The sequence below is a fragment of the Cygnus atratus genome, chromosome 1, assembly GCF_013377495.2.
Source record: "Cygnus atratus isolate AKBS03 ecotype Queensland, Australia chromosome 1, CAtr_DNAZoo_HiC_assembly, whole genome shotgun sequence".
Lineage (NCBI taxonomy): Eukaryota > Metazoa > Chordata > Aves > Anseriformes > Anatidae > Cygnus > Cygnus atratus.
The window spans coordinates 156,201,686-156,216,860 of NC_066362.1; the positions used below are offsets into that span (position 1 = coordinate 156,201,686).

General features: G+C 38.0%; 1 protein-coding gene across 1 annotated transcript in view; it reads right to left on the minus strand.

Annotated features, from left to right (window-relative positions):
* The window catches only part of GPC5 (glypican 5), a 766,577-nt gene that overhangs the window by 625,718 nt on the left and 125,684 nt on the right, over window positions 1-15,175 (minus strand). The window lies entirely within an intron of this gene.

Genomic DNA, 15,175 nt, shown 5'->3' on the forward strand with positions numbered 1-15,175 from the left:
CAGCACAGATACTCAGAGCATATAGTGAACACTTAGCATGTTGGAAACCTGCATTACAACTTTGCAAGATGTAAATTTAATGATCCAAGATGCATGTTTAATGATTCAGACCACAGATGTTGAAAATACCAAGGGATTTTATATGCCTGGTTTTCTGATCCAGATGTCAATAGATACAAATTCACACAAATTCCCATTTTCTTCTTTGTAAAATGTGATAGTGAGCATTTTGTGCTATAGACGATACCAGTTCATGTTCATAGCTCATTAGTCTTCCTAGTCACTGAAGAAAAATAATTAGTGCCATACATATTTATTAAGTAAGAGATTCTTCATGGTGAGGATCACGTCAGACAGTATGTTAAACAGACTGAAGGGCACATATCTTCGTTAACCTAGCATGTATGCAGTACTGAAAAACTAATACTGCATGTGATTTATTAAAACTCAGTTTTGATAAGTAGTCAACCTTCTTAAATGGGACAGAGGAGATCACTTCGGGCTCTACAATAGGTATACAGTTTTTGAAAGACAAACACAGGCAAACTGCTTTCACAAGAAAGAGGAAAGTGTACATATATTATAAAACAGGGATTATCGTTCCCTGCTGCATTTTTTATCTCCAAATACAAGAACAGAGAAAGAAAATTAATTTTACATTTCAAGTTACAATTACACACCTTAATGAGTATCACACAATTTTATGCCTAAAAACTGATATGGTGTTGGTTAAGATACATATTTAAAATTTAAAATTAAGTGAACATATGCAGTTTTGATGCTTTTCTTTGCTGTTACGCATGGTGGTGTAACTGGTGTAAAAATGGAAGACTTGTTGAATGTTACTAGCTTAGAAAAAATTCTGAAGGAATCAGAATTACTACTACATATCAATAAGCCTTATGAATAGAAAGTGAGAGTAAAGTTGAAGGTGAACAGCCCTTTCTGGCTGTGAATCATGTGTCTTAATTTAGGTGGCCAATATGTAGCTTTAATTCCCTTCAAATGAGGTGCATGAATTTACAGTTGCCTCTCGACATATGGTTAACAGGATACACCTTACACATCATGTTAAATATTCACCTGACCATTTCCTATCAGAATCAGTGTCTTGCTGGAGAGCATCTTACATTTGTTCCTGCCCTCAAATTCAGTTTCAGATCTCCCTCACACTTCTTCCACAGCTTCCCCCGTTAGTTGTTCTTCAGAGCAGATTACCCTACACTCTTCCTGATTTTTAATGGGCTCCCATTCCCTCCTTCCCCCTGCATGCTCTTTCTAGGCTTCACCTATTCTTGTGCAAGCTTGCCCCAACATTTTTCCAGCCGCTGCAGCAGTCTATCCCCTCAGCCACTCTGCAGCAATCTGAAAAAACACTTTTGTCATTTTACTTGACTCACTTTGCTCATACTGTCTACTGAAGTGACGCTGGCGTGGGAGTGTTATAGGTATGATCAGTTTTTATGACAAAGCAACTGATGTTTTGGGTCGCCTCCGTCCTAGCTTGCCATACACTCTTTAACAAGTTTTGCCTCGTCAAGAATAAAAATAAGGGTTTAACAAATAGTGAGCGTCAGATCCAGATGTTTGGGAAGGAGCATCTGTCTCATGACAGGCACAGGTTAGGTGTGTACATTGTGCCAACTTTGGCCCTTGGATGTCTGAAAGAGATGCCACAGCTGTCCTGGCACTCTCAGAGAGTGCATGGTGTGAGCCTTTTAGGGACAGAGAAACATGGTGTCAGCGATTTACCAGCTAATACAGGCTCTGAGGAGGTGAGTGATGGTCCTTTGGGAAAGAGGAAAAGGAAAACGGGAAAAGGGAAAGGGATATTTAGCTCCAGCTATAATAAACTGAAAAAACATATGTATTTGTTGCTCCATATGTATTCCTATTGCTCCCCTAGGAAGGCAGGAGAATCCACAGGTATCTATATTCCTTGAAATTAAAATAAAATGTCTTTATGTTTTACTCCAACTAAAATGAACAAATAAAGAAAATGAGTGGCTTTTACAGTCACAGTGGCTTGCAGTACGGACAATGTTCATTTTATACATTATATGGCTGCTTCAAAATACTATCTCATGACCTTTCTCTCTGTTTACTCACTTTGAGTGAATGTCTCAAGAAATGCATAGCATGATTTGGGGAATTTTGCATTCACTGATACATTTACAAATAAACCTTCGTTTCAAATATAAAATCTTTTTTAAAAAATAGTCTTATATAAACTTTGCATACATATCTATGGAATATTCTGAAAATACCATTAGTTAAATTGTAAAAAGTGCCTGTGCAGCACCACACACAACTTTGCCATTCCCACAAAGAAGTACACGCCAGTAGTCATACTGCTGAGAGTTGTTATATTAATGATAGCAACAGCTCTTGCAGCTGAAAGTTACCTCACTAACTTTTAGCAAAGTCACTTCCTTCTTCAGACAGAGTTTCTGCAGAGTGAGCTACTTCAGCATGTACAAGCAGGTACTCTGATAATGTCTTTGTCTGTTACCTTTCTCTTTTTTTTAATTTTTTTTTTTATTAAAAATCCTGGGAACACTGCCTGCCTGGCTAGCTTTGTGTGGTGTTGGTTTCTTCATTTTATTTGACACGTTACACTTGCATCACTCACCCACCTGAACCTGATCTGTTGCTTTTTGTTTGTTTGTTTTGTTTTTGTGTTTTGTTTTTTGTTTTTTTCAGCTGTTCACTGGTGGCTGTCATCTTTATGTCATATTCAAACCATTAACTGTGCAGGGATGCCAGATGTACCTTTGCCTCCCTCACTGGCCCAGTCTTCACTGTCACACAGTTTCTTCAGTAAGCTGTTGTGCACATTAAAAGGTCATGTAGTACTATCTTGCCTTCAGATGCCTGCTATGTCTGTGAGCCAAATATTTTAAAACTAAAATGTCAGAATTTCATTTTCCACTGTAGAGCTGATGATACACTTAAAAAAAAAAAAAAAAAAAAAAGCAAGCACACTTTTCCATAATAATGTCTACTCGTTTTTGTATGTATTCTTTAAGTATCTGGAAAGTGTACATGGTACAAGTGTAATGCCAGTTAGTTGTATTTCCACCATTTCCAGAAGGATTTTAACAGCCTTTAGCCACATTGTCTCAGTATTCTTAGCCTTTGGGCTGTAAAAAATTCATCCAGTGCTATTACTGTCAGTCCTTGGAGGCAAAGACTTGAATCTTCACTTTGGGAGAAGGGGGTTGCTCTCACTACACTAATGAGCTAACAAATGATCATTTTGCAGCAATATCTGATCAGAATGTATTCTTATCGTCCTGCCCTCCAGTTGCACTGAAAGGGTATTCACACTGAACACTCCCACAAACATTTGAGCAATTTTCTTGGCCACAAACACAAGATCCTTGAAAAGTATATAAAATGATTCTCAAAGGGGACTGAAAACACCCTGAGGAAAATGACACTGAAACAATTACCAAAAATATTATTCTAAAGAGAATTACAAATCTCACCAAATTTCAGAAAGAATTAAAGACCACTGTAAAATTTTAAAACAGACAAGCCTAAGCAACTTCCTAGGATTTTTTCTTTTCTCCCCATCTCCCCACTTTGGTCCAATTTTCTTAAACAGATACTGCACAATATTTAATGGCATAAAAGGAAACCTCGGAAAATTATAAAACTCCCGATTTTCACAGTTCAGACAAACCTATTGTCATTATAATCAGCATGCTGTTATTATGTACAATTTGTATGCCACAAAATGATGACTGGGTTAATTAAAAGCTCTTGTAATAACCATGCAGTTAAATTGCAATTAGTGCCACACACGAACTTTATGACAGTTTGATTTTCCTTGGTGCAATTTAGTTGAACATCTCTGGTTACACACAGTTTGGAAAACTTGAGTGTCATAAACCTTTACATTTAAAGAGAGCTGGACAACGATGTGAGCATTATGTTGGTAACAGCAGGACACCGCCATATCAGTTCACAGGTTCAATAGGGCCAATTGGTCACATCCTTCGGGACCTTTTTGCACTGCAAAAATGGTTCTTTCTGACCTCAGCATTTCTACCGAAATTATTTCACTTTTTTTTTTTTTAATTCTGAAATGCAATGATCATTCCTACATTTAATTTAAAGACTGAAAATAAAAGTGCCACTCCTATTCACTAGGCTAGGACACAGCCTGCTTGGTGTGCTTTCAGTAACTGATCGATAGCTTTCGGTCTAGCTATCAGATCACAAATTTGCCATCACCCCTTACAGTTAAATCCCCTCAAACACTTGTGGGGGAAAAAAAAAATAGCAGAACAACTTGTTGAAACTATATTACCAACAACAACAATAAAAATTGGGGTTAAGTGAATGTTTTTAGGTTTTCTAGGAATGCACAAGTTGAACACTTTCTTCAAGAAAGAGATTTTTGACGTCACAAGGGTTTCCAGCAACTGATTACTAACCAAACTGCCCAAAATGTTTATCCAGAAACACAAGGCAGTTCAAGTTTACAACATTTCCTGATTCAGATTCAAACCCTGCAAGTGGATGTGCAGTCCTTGCAGGTAGATGGCTGTGCATCATACAGAGGAGAAAAAGAAGAGCAATACAGCAGGACACTCTGTCCTGCACCTCCTTCTGCTAGGCGGCCATTGCCAGCAGCAGAGGAAAGGATGGCTTCTTGGCGTTTATCACTTTTTGATCATCTAAGCAGGTGACAATGACAATTTCTCAAAGCAAGATTAGTTTCTCGTCTTAACTTGTAATAATCCCCAGCTAAGCTCCTGCAGCAGGAGCCGGTATATCAACGCACTTGGCGCTTGTTTAACTTGCTTTTTCTTCTTTCAGTTAAACCACAAGAGGGAGCACCAACATTTCAGTATTTCCAAGGACTTGAGCAGGCTTTTATCATTTATTGTTTGTAACAGTTGCTTATTTAATATCAAACTTCTTTTGCAACGAAAAATGTATTTTGAGATGTCAGAGCATGCAGAGGTGCATGAAAGAGTAAAGGACTCCCTAATGAGACAAAGTTCAAGTTCTTAGATACTGTGAGAACAAGCATTTGTTAAAACAGGATGTTTTTTCTTCAGAACGGGAAAAAGATGTTAATGAGATTGTCTGAGGAAAGAGCAGTGGGATGTCACCAGTGTTAGCAACATAGGAAGATCATGGGGAAATACTGTATTGTTTTCTTTGTTAATTCTTTTTCTGCAACTAGTCTCTTTCTCTACTGTAGTCCCAGGATTCTTGGTAATACATCCTAAACATCCAAAGCTTTAAACTCCAGAGTTACTGCGGCAACCTAAAGTTTTATAAGTTTCACTAACAGGTTTCATCATTTTACAGAATTTATGAGAGAAGTCCAACATAACCTAGAAGTGGAAAACGTGAACAACAGCCTAGAGCATTACAGACTAAAGCTGATAATTGAATGATGCTTGCACAAATTATTAAACACTCAATTTATAATCACCTGCAAGACTTAAATGGACTTGTTAAATAATTACGAATTAATTTTATTCAAAACTATAATTAGAAACTCAGCTGATACATGAGAAAGTGTATTTACAAATTTTTCAAGTAAGATGGAGTTGTGGTGGTTTTACCCAGCTGGGCAGCTGAACTCCACCACAACCACTCTCTCACTCTTCTTCCTCAATGGAAAAGGGGGAGAAAATACAATGGAAAGAGCTCAAGGGTTGAGATAAGGACAGCGAGGTCACTCACCAATTATTGTCACAGTAAAACAGACAGCATAGGGAGATTAATATAATACATTGCCTGTCACTAGCAGACTAGAGCAGTGAGAAACTAAAAGCAAACTACAAAACACCTTCCCCCATCCTCCCTCTTCTACCTCCTCCCTCCAAGCAGCACAGGGGAACAGGGAATGGGAGATGTGGTCAGCCTCAAAATGGGGGTTGTGTCCAGTGCAAAGAAGTAGTAGCCTCATCAGGAAAAAAAAATAAAAAGAAAAAAGAAAAGAGGATTATATGTTGGAAAAAAAAAAAAAAAAGGAAAGGAAAATCTTTTCTGAGATATATAAATAAATGTACCACTGGAGAACTAATTATTCCACTATGTTTGGTAGTAGTGGGGCATCAGTGTCATTGCCATGCACCTTTCTGGGAAATGAAATCTATACTCAAGACGGAGGACCAAAGAAGAGACAATAACACTAGGTATTTACAAAATATATATATATTTTTTAATCTTTTTTTTTATTTTTTTTTTATAGGGGTTTGCAAAAGACTGCTGTCCAAGCTGTTGGATTGGGACCCACAGTTCATGGCTTGCATGTGACTGAGACCTGTATCCTCCTCCTCTACCAAAACCAGTGCTTCAGCCTGGGTTCTTCAGGCTGGTCTCATGTCTTATCAGTCTTTAATTATCTCTGATTTCCTTCCTCATTCTGTACATTGTGATTATAAAATAAAATCTGCTAGTTCATTAAGTATGAGTTACTTAATATAATTTTAATTTAAAACTTCCACTTTTTAATTATCAAATCTTAAATTGTTTCAATTCTGCTGCTCCTTTCACGAGGGACTAACAGTAAGTCTGGCAGTAAAAAAGAGTTTCCTCTTCTGAATGAGAGTGAGAGGGAAGTGATTTTTTTTTTTTAATGGCTTAATGTTAGGGGAAATCCTGATGTTCTTGGCCAAGTTATCCTACAGCCAGAATACAGCACTGCCAGTTCAGACTCCTCAAAGGCAGTTCAACAAAACTGCTTCTTGTGAGAGGCTGCCAGCTCTCCCAATCCAAGTCTGCTTCAGTGGATGCCAAGGTGTTTCATTTATGTTCAGTGAAAACACTCTGTGGTTCTCCTCTGAAAAGCAATTATATAAAACCGGCAGTAGTCCTTTCCAAAGATCAGCTCCCTGTGTGTACCGAGACTGACATATCTGTGCTCTCTAGTGGTTAAAATATACTTTATTGCTCCTTATTTCTGTGTGCCCTGCAAGTATAGCTCTGACGTAGAGGGTTAACATTATTCTGCCTTCTCATCTGATACCCACAGAATTGTTCATTAAATCTAAATATAAGTCTATCCAGAGTCACCAAAAGAAACTCAGTAGGAATGCAACTGTCAATGAAAAGCAGGAATGGGGCTCTATAGCCTTTATCAGACATGCTGCTCACTTAAAAGAAGAATCACATCACAATTTACAACACATAAAAGAGTTTGTGGAAGCAAAACAAGTTCACCGCGTTTGCATATTTGCTCTTTGGGCTTACACTTTGTGGCAGGCTCCAATTTAAGTTTCAAAATTGTGAAGGCAACAGTAGTTTTGAAAACAAGGTCTGTAACAGAAGTATGTATGTCAATAAAATCATGCACATTTACAGTAACAGTCATAATACATTACTTCATTCAGTGTAAGTCACTGCCATCCATTCCTTAGATAACTGGAGGTCTACCTTTTCATGATAATAAAGAATCAAAAAAACACTGATAAAAAAAAGGTGTGGGGATGGGAGGGGAGCCCCGCTATTGAGACCCAACATTTCAGAGAATTTTTCACCCTTTTCAGACTGCATCTCATGAGATCAGTGTTTTTCCTTCTTTTGTCTGTATGTTACGTGCTTCAATGTCTCCTCACCCTCTCATTTGAACCTCAAAAAACAGTTTTCTATGAAGATCTTTATTATGTACAAAGCAGTCACTTATTCATACATGTATATGTCATGTAAGGGACCAAATTAGTCTAAAAAATTAATCTGCTTCACAATCTCTGGATTTGCCATCATATAGTTTTTCTCTTGCAGTACAAAGAGCTGATTTAAGGGCCAGCTGAGAACCAGAAAACTGCTCAGCTGAGTAGCTCACTATTAATCTGTTTCAGAGTGAAAAAGGAAGAGCAAAGAAAAAAAGAAAATACAGACTACAGAAAGGATTTGTGGTTCACTTCTTCCTTTACACTTGTTCGAGCTTCTTATTTGGCTTATGGAAAGGAGTGCAAAGCCATCTTTCTTCTCTTTCTGCAAATACAAAGAACCACACTGTTGCATTTTCAGCCTCTTGGACCATCTTCCTCACCTTCAGTTAGTTTCCCAGTGAACACATTCAGACAGCTTGCCATGGTGCCAAAGCAGAATTAGACATCCAGTATGCCATCTAAACCCAGAATTTGACGGCAGTCCAGAATGCTTATTCCACACTATTTTTCAGACCTCTGAGTCTGAAAAGGTCAATGGAATGCAGCCAATGGAAAGAGGAGGACCATTTTGGATCTGTGCATTTTGTCTAAACTGTGCATTTTGTCTAAATTTTGCCCAACCTTCTGTTAAATGTGTCCATCCCCCCTCCCCCCCCAAGAAAGAAGGTATATTAAGGACTCTATTATTTCCTGACAAAGCACATCTCAATTTTAAAAAGGAAGTGCAGCAAACTTGAAGATTTAACAAAAAATGTTTAATTGTGATGCACATTTGATTTAAGCACATTAAACAGGAATGCATAAAGCATGCCATGATATGTTTCTACATTATTTGGCAGTCTGTACTGAACTTACCTTATGCAAAACTGCACTGCTTGCTGTTGGTTGCCAAAGCCATGTCTGTGTTGATCGTGAGCGGGTGGAGGACAACCTGCTCCACTAGGGATCTCTCCCCAGGCCGCAGGGGAACTTCTGCTCCTTGCCTGAAGCACCTCCTGCCCTCCTGCTGCACTGACCTGGGGGGTCTGCAGGGCTGGTTCTCTCACTTTCTTTCTCATTGCCCTCTCTCACAACTGCTGTGTAACATTTTTTAACCTTTCTCATATATGTTTTCCCAGAGGTGCCCACCCATGGCTGCTGGACCCAGCTGTGCCCTGTGGTGGGGCTGTTGGAGCCGGCTGGAAGTGGCTGTGTCTGGGGTAGGGCAGCCCCTCAGAGGAGCCCTGCAGCCCCCTGCCAGCACCGTGCCATGGACACCCAATAAAACGAGTATCTCCAGCGAAGCGTTGAAGAAGAGGAACCCAGGCAATTTGGCAAATGGTTTGAAAGAAGCACAAAGCTTTTCAGAAAGGCGTGAGACGTGAACTTGACACTGGATTTGAACCTCTTCTCACCAAGGGTGAGAAATATGTTCTCTCGCATTTCCATAAATGAAAGGAAAATTGGCTGAAAGAAGGGGAATTGGAAATGATGCATCTTGAAGCAGGTATTGAAAGCTGTGCCACCATATACTCAAATACTGAGAAGAAGAGAAATGAATGTAGCCGTCAACTTTATTTGATAGACATGGTTCCATGGCTTCATGTTCTGCTCTTGTATTTAACAAGTTCTTGGCAGAAACAAGTGCTTGCCACACATCTGTTGGTGTATCATAAACCTTAAAATAAAGACACTAACAGAATATTAACAAGCATATATGCAGCATAACTCATCATTTTTTTATTCTTTCCAATTTGCATTTGAAAAGTGATGCCCTGCTAAATGAAAGGGATGGATCGTATCCTAACATATATTTTTTCCAAAATGCATGCATATTTATGGATGTATTACTGCTTCTGTTAATATTTATTCTATCCATGGTTGGAAACCTTTTTTTCTACACATTAAAAGCAAATAAACCAATTGCAGTGGAAAAGGCACAAATTTTGAGCTGAATTCTACAGAACCGAGCATACAACAGGGATTCTGACAAACAAGAAATGCTGAGGGATGTTTGCTACAATTTTTATGTTAAATATGGTAGCACTATAAATGTCCATGCTGTTTTAATAGATTTTGTCACTATTTGGAAAACACTGTTTTTAGTTACAAAGTCTATAAAACATTATGGACATTTATAGTGGTAGAATATAGTGTGTTGTGAAGAGGGCAAGATTACAGAAACAAGGGAGATTAAGCAAGAAAAAATAAATGGGAAAACAGATAAGCAGAGTCTGGAAATGACTTCTTATGCATAAGATGAAATGATGTAAACATACTCAGTTGTTATCCTTTATACAAACATCTTTCAACTAATGTCTGCCATACCTGACTTTTTGTTGATCATTTCATACATTTAAAGAATAAATTTAAGCATATATATTCAAATTGTTTTGTATTAGACAACAGAGCATTCTGTCTATTAGAATTTAACTTTGGTTTCCTCTATATTTCACTTTAGAGTTGGAAAAGACTTGCAAATCAAATTGTCTATCATTTAGGCTATCAACATCACTGAACTTACACAACACCCATGAAAACCTCCACACAGAATTCCAGATTTTAACTTACATTTTTGATGCCCTGGGTAATTTATACTCACCTAAAAATACAGTCAATGATGTCTCAGAAAATCAGCTCCTGAAAGTTGTTCCAAAATAGACCATGCTTCAGTATAGTAATCTCTAATGCTGTTTTGTATTTTTACTTTATTTGCACACACAAACCAGGACCCTTAGTTGTGTTTTGTTTTTGTTTTTGTTTTTATATACAACCATGCAATAAATATGTATACAATATATATATGTATATTAACATGTAAATTTTCCATAATCCTCAGAGTTTCTGTAAAAATGTTTGTCAAAGACTACCACAGTAAATACTCTCAGGTTGCCTGGCACTAGGGAGACCTGGGTTTCTTTACTTGAAATTTATTTTCATTTTAAACACTGACTTTCTGTAAAACTTGTGTCATATTTTTCCATGTTGTATTTGCATTTATTTTCCTTAATACCTGCAGAAGTGGACTGTGAATTAGTTTGTATGTTGCTTTGTAAGTACTTAGTATGCACAGCTTTCCTGAAAAAGGTCTTTATTTTTCCAGGCAATATTGTGATTGAGCATTGCTCATTTAAAACACCAAACAGCATAAAGTTTCAGGATCAAATATGAGACTATTCATCTTCGGATCAGCGGATGCATGCTTCTGTGGTCATATAGGTGATGGTGTTTTTTTTTTTCATTTTCACTTGGAACCCTGACCACAAGTTTTATTCTCTTTCCTCAAAACTTTCAATAGGCTTCAAAATTTACCTTAAAATTCCTCTTATCCAATGCTAGCTGAGAAGAGTTTATATACTTCAGTGTTGCTGTGACTGCAGTGGTGAGAAATAACACTTGTGATCTCTTGGCTGCCCAATGACTTCTCTTCATGTCAGACATGAAACATGGCTTAAACCCTCCCACGCTTCTTACCAACTATTTTGGTAATTTCACTAGTTCCAAGCAAGTGATAAAAACTTGCTTTGTTGATTTTCACTGTTTTCAAAATTTTCTATTCTTTTTTCTTGTGATTGAAGCTCAGTTAAGCCTCTGGAGAAAGCTTCTTGACAGAAGCAAGGAGCTTTTCCACTTTGAAATACGGGGGAAGTGAAATATAACACTAGAGGAATCTGAATTAGACGGGGTCATGACTGCAGTACACTTGCTCCTTGCTACATTCAAAAAATGACTGATGTATAAAAATATTTTATATAATTTATTATATAAGCACACAGTTTTTCACAGCTGCAGTTGGATGCTTATCTGTGGATGGAGGGAAATGGAAGGTGATGGTGTTCAACTGTGTATTGTTAGGTATCAAACCTTCTTTTACAACACAATGAGATTAGAATACAGAAGTGTTTAAGATGAAGACTTTAAATTCAATTACTGTTCAGCAGCTTCCACAAATCAGTTTATATTGATCTTCTGAAGTAATTTAAATTTATCAATTTATCAAGTTATTTAAATTCAACAAAGTAAAGATGGCACAAACATAAGCCAAAAGCTTCAGGCAGAACTCCACAATTTTACTCCAAAGTCTGCTTTGCTGAAAATTACATATTTCAGATTTTCCTTTTTTTCAAGAAGTATATGGCATGTAGCTCACTCTGGTTCTGTCTTTTGAAAATTGTTAATGGGAATACATGCTTGCTTAAAGTTAAAAGCACACAAGGCTGAATACAGTTAGACATTTTGATACGAAGAAAAATATAATTAATTTTATGATTAAAATTAAAGATATAATACAAATCGTAATTTTAAAATATAACTAGTTTTATAACTAAAGCACCCCCAGATCCCTTTCTGCTGAGCTGCTCTCCAGCCACTCTTCTCCCAGCCTTTACCTGTGTCCAGAATTACTCTGTCCCAGGTGCAGAACCAGGCATTTTCCTTTGTTGAACTTCATGCCGTTGATGACTGTCCAATGCTCCAGTGTATCTAGATCCCTCTGCAAGGGCCTCTTGTCCCTCCGAAAGTCAACAGCACCTCCTACTTTGGTATCATTAGCAAACCTGCTGAGGATGCATTCTACCCCTGCATCCAGATCACTGATAAAAATGTTGAACAGAACTGGCTCTAGAATTGAGCCCTGGTAACACTGCTAGTGACCAGCTGCCAGCCAGGTGTAGACCCATTTCTTACAACCCTTTGATCTCTACTGTCGAGCCAGTTGTTGGCTCAGCATAGTTTGAACCTGTTCATCTCACAGTTGGATGATATGTTTTACCTATGGAAAGTTGGAAGAGCCCTCTGGAAGATCATCTAGTTCAACAGCCCTGTTCAAGCAGGGTCAACCTGAAGAAAGCAGCTACAACTTACCGCACCTGCAATGTACACTGTATTCCTGATAAACTATGGGATGTTGCTGGCAGTGGAACCTGGCAATGACCTTGCTCCTCTGCTGCTGCTGTAGTGTAAGCCTGAGAAGAGCAGAATGTTGACAGAGTGTGGGGCACCTGCACATCTTCCCCAGGATCCACTTCCCTCATGCCTACTCATACTCCCTTTCATAGAATCACAGAATCATTAGGGTTGGAAAAGACCTCCAAGATAATCTGGTCCATCCATCAGCCTACTACCAATGTCACCCACTAAACCATGTCCTTAAGCACCACGTCCAACATTTCCTTGAACACCCCCAGGGATGGTGACTCCAACACTTCCCTGGGCAACCTGTTCCAATGCCTGACTACTCTTTCTGAAAATAAATGTCTCCTAATTTCCAAACTAAACCTGTCCTTGCACAACTTGAGGCCATTCCCTCTAGTCCTATCACTAGTTATCTGCGAGAAGAGGCCCACCCCCAGCTCCCCACAACTTCCTTTCAGGTAGTTGTAGAGAGCAATAAGGTCTCCCCTGAGACTCCTCTTCTCCACACTAAACCACCCCAGTTCCCTCAGCTGTTCCCCACAGGACTTGTGTTCCAGGCCCTTCACCAGCTTCACAGCCCTTCTCTGGACACTCTCCAGGGCCTCCATGCCCTTCTTTCTTGTACTGAGGGGTCCAAAGCTGAACACAGTACTCAAGGTGCAGCCCCACCAGAGCAGAGTAGAAGGGAAGGATCACTTCCCTGATCACTGCCCTGATCCTCCCTAACTCTCTGCATCCTATCTCAGAGAAAATTCTCCTTTGGAGTTAAACATGTCTGTTTTCCTTTCCAGCAAGAAACTGCAAGTAATCCACTATACATACAACATGGGCATACATACATACTTTTATACGCACAGTGTGGTTTGGCAATTCAATGCCAAAAGTAAGCATGCTGTAAATCATCTTGTCTCCCTATCACCCAGACTGCTAGTGGCAACAGGACTGAAGTTTGGGAAGAGCTATCTAATCTAGGTCACTGGTCCTTACTATGGCCATCCTGTGATAGAACACTCCATCTAACACGGACAGCACTTCTCCTTTCAGCCCACACAAAGTGCAGCTGGAGACTTCTGTTACATGGGACTCTCTTGTGAACAGAGAGGGAGTGATCTCAAAGGTAATAAGAGCAATCACGACCAAGGAGCAGGAGCGTGTGTAAAAGGATGTCTGGGATTTGAATGCAGTAAGTTGTTCCTGATCTCAAGCTGCTTTTTTTTTTAAACTACGGCATTGGAGAACTCCCTCATAATGATGCTGCCTGCATGTCTCTGCATTGTGCAAATGCTAAAATATGATGCCTACACAGCAGCAGATGAATCATAGACAGATGAAGTCAACTATTTGGAAGAGCCAGCTAGATATTTGGCTCTACTAATCTATTTCCAATCAGATAAAGTACGCCTAGAATGTCTGCAATAGAGAAATTTACTGTGCAGTTTAAATACCAATAATATGTATAATAAACCAAAACAGTCATAAATTGTATAGTGCAGTGTAATCTGCTTAATGTGTAAAATAATAACTGAATAGGTTACTCTGTAATAATTGCCAGTTTTGCTCTAGTATATACAGGAAATTGGGCTGTGAAATTATCTTTTCACATAGTTAATTCTTCTTATGTGTAGAACTTTTATTTCTTTTTAACTAGTGTTTTGATTTTCAGGCTACGCTATTTCATAAAAACATCTAAACAGAATTTTTTATTACATTTAATTTACAAATAACAAAACCTTGAATGCATCAATTTCAAATGTTTCTCATTTCATTTTATATTAAGGGAATGAGAAGACTGAGGTGGCAAGAGAAAAATGCATAAAGTTAAGGTTAAAGCCCTTATCCATTTTGATAAAGGTTATGCAGCATTCCCATTCATAGTCCTCAAAATCAAGGAATGATGAATTGCTGATTACTCCAGCCATGAGTCAAAATAAAAGAAGTTGGTGGTAAAATAGTTACTGTAGTTGATAACAAATGTGTGTCTCTTCTGTGTGTATGTTGTTAGGTGCACTGAAACATATGGAAACAGTATTAGAAGACATTATATGGCAGTGTTTAATTAGACAGACTGAATTGTTTTAGGGTAAGTGTTTATTATTTTCCTCATTTACTGCGTTTTTCTGAATCTTCATTTTTAATGGAAGTGCTTTTTTTTTTTCTTCTATTTTCCTGAATTTTCATTAGATGGTTAACTCTTAAGTTTTTCAAACAAAATCAAGGGCAGATATTTTAAATAAAACTTAGAAGTACGGCCTAATATTTTCCTTATAGTAAAATATTGTATCTCTGATTGTTATCAAATCAACAACTGTTTTTGGTAAACACTGTACTGTGTTCTTATAGGCATCCGATACAGACGTTCATTTCAGGTGGGCTGAAAATAGCTCATGAGCTACAACTTTGTTTTTAAGTAAGTGATGAGTTTCAGATCTCTTTCATGACCTGATTTATGTAGTAGATTTATAATTAGCATTTTCCAGTATTAAGATTCCTTTAAAACAGAGCAATTAAAGTTTTATTTTTAATATGATCAAATAGCTTGTGAACTTATTTAACATGAATCCACTCTTAGCAAGCAACCAAAGTGCAGTAACTGTGAAGCAGTATGCATAGTACTGCTATATTTGGAGGTATATAAG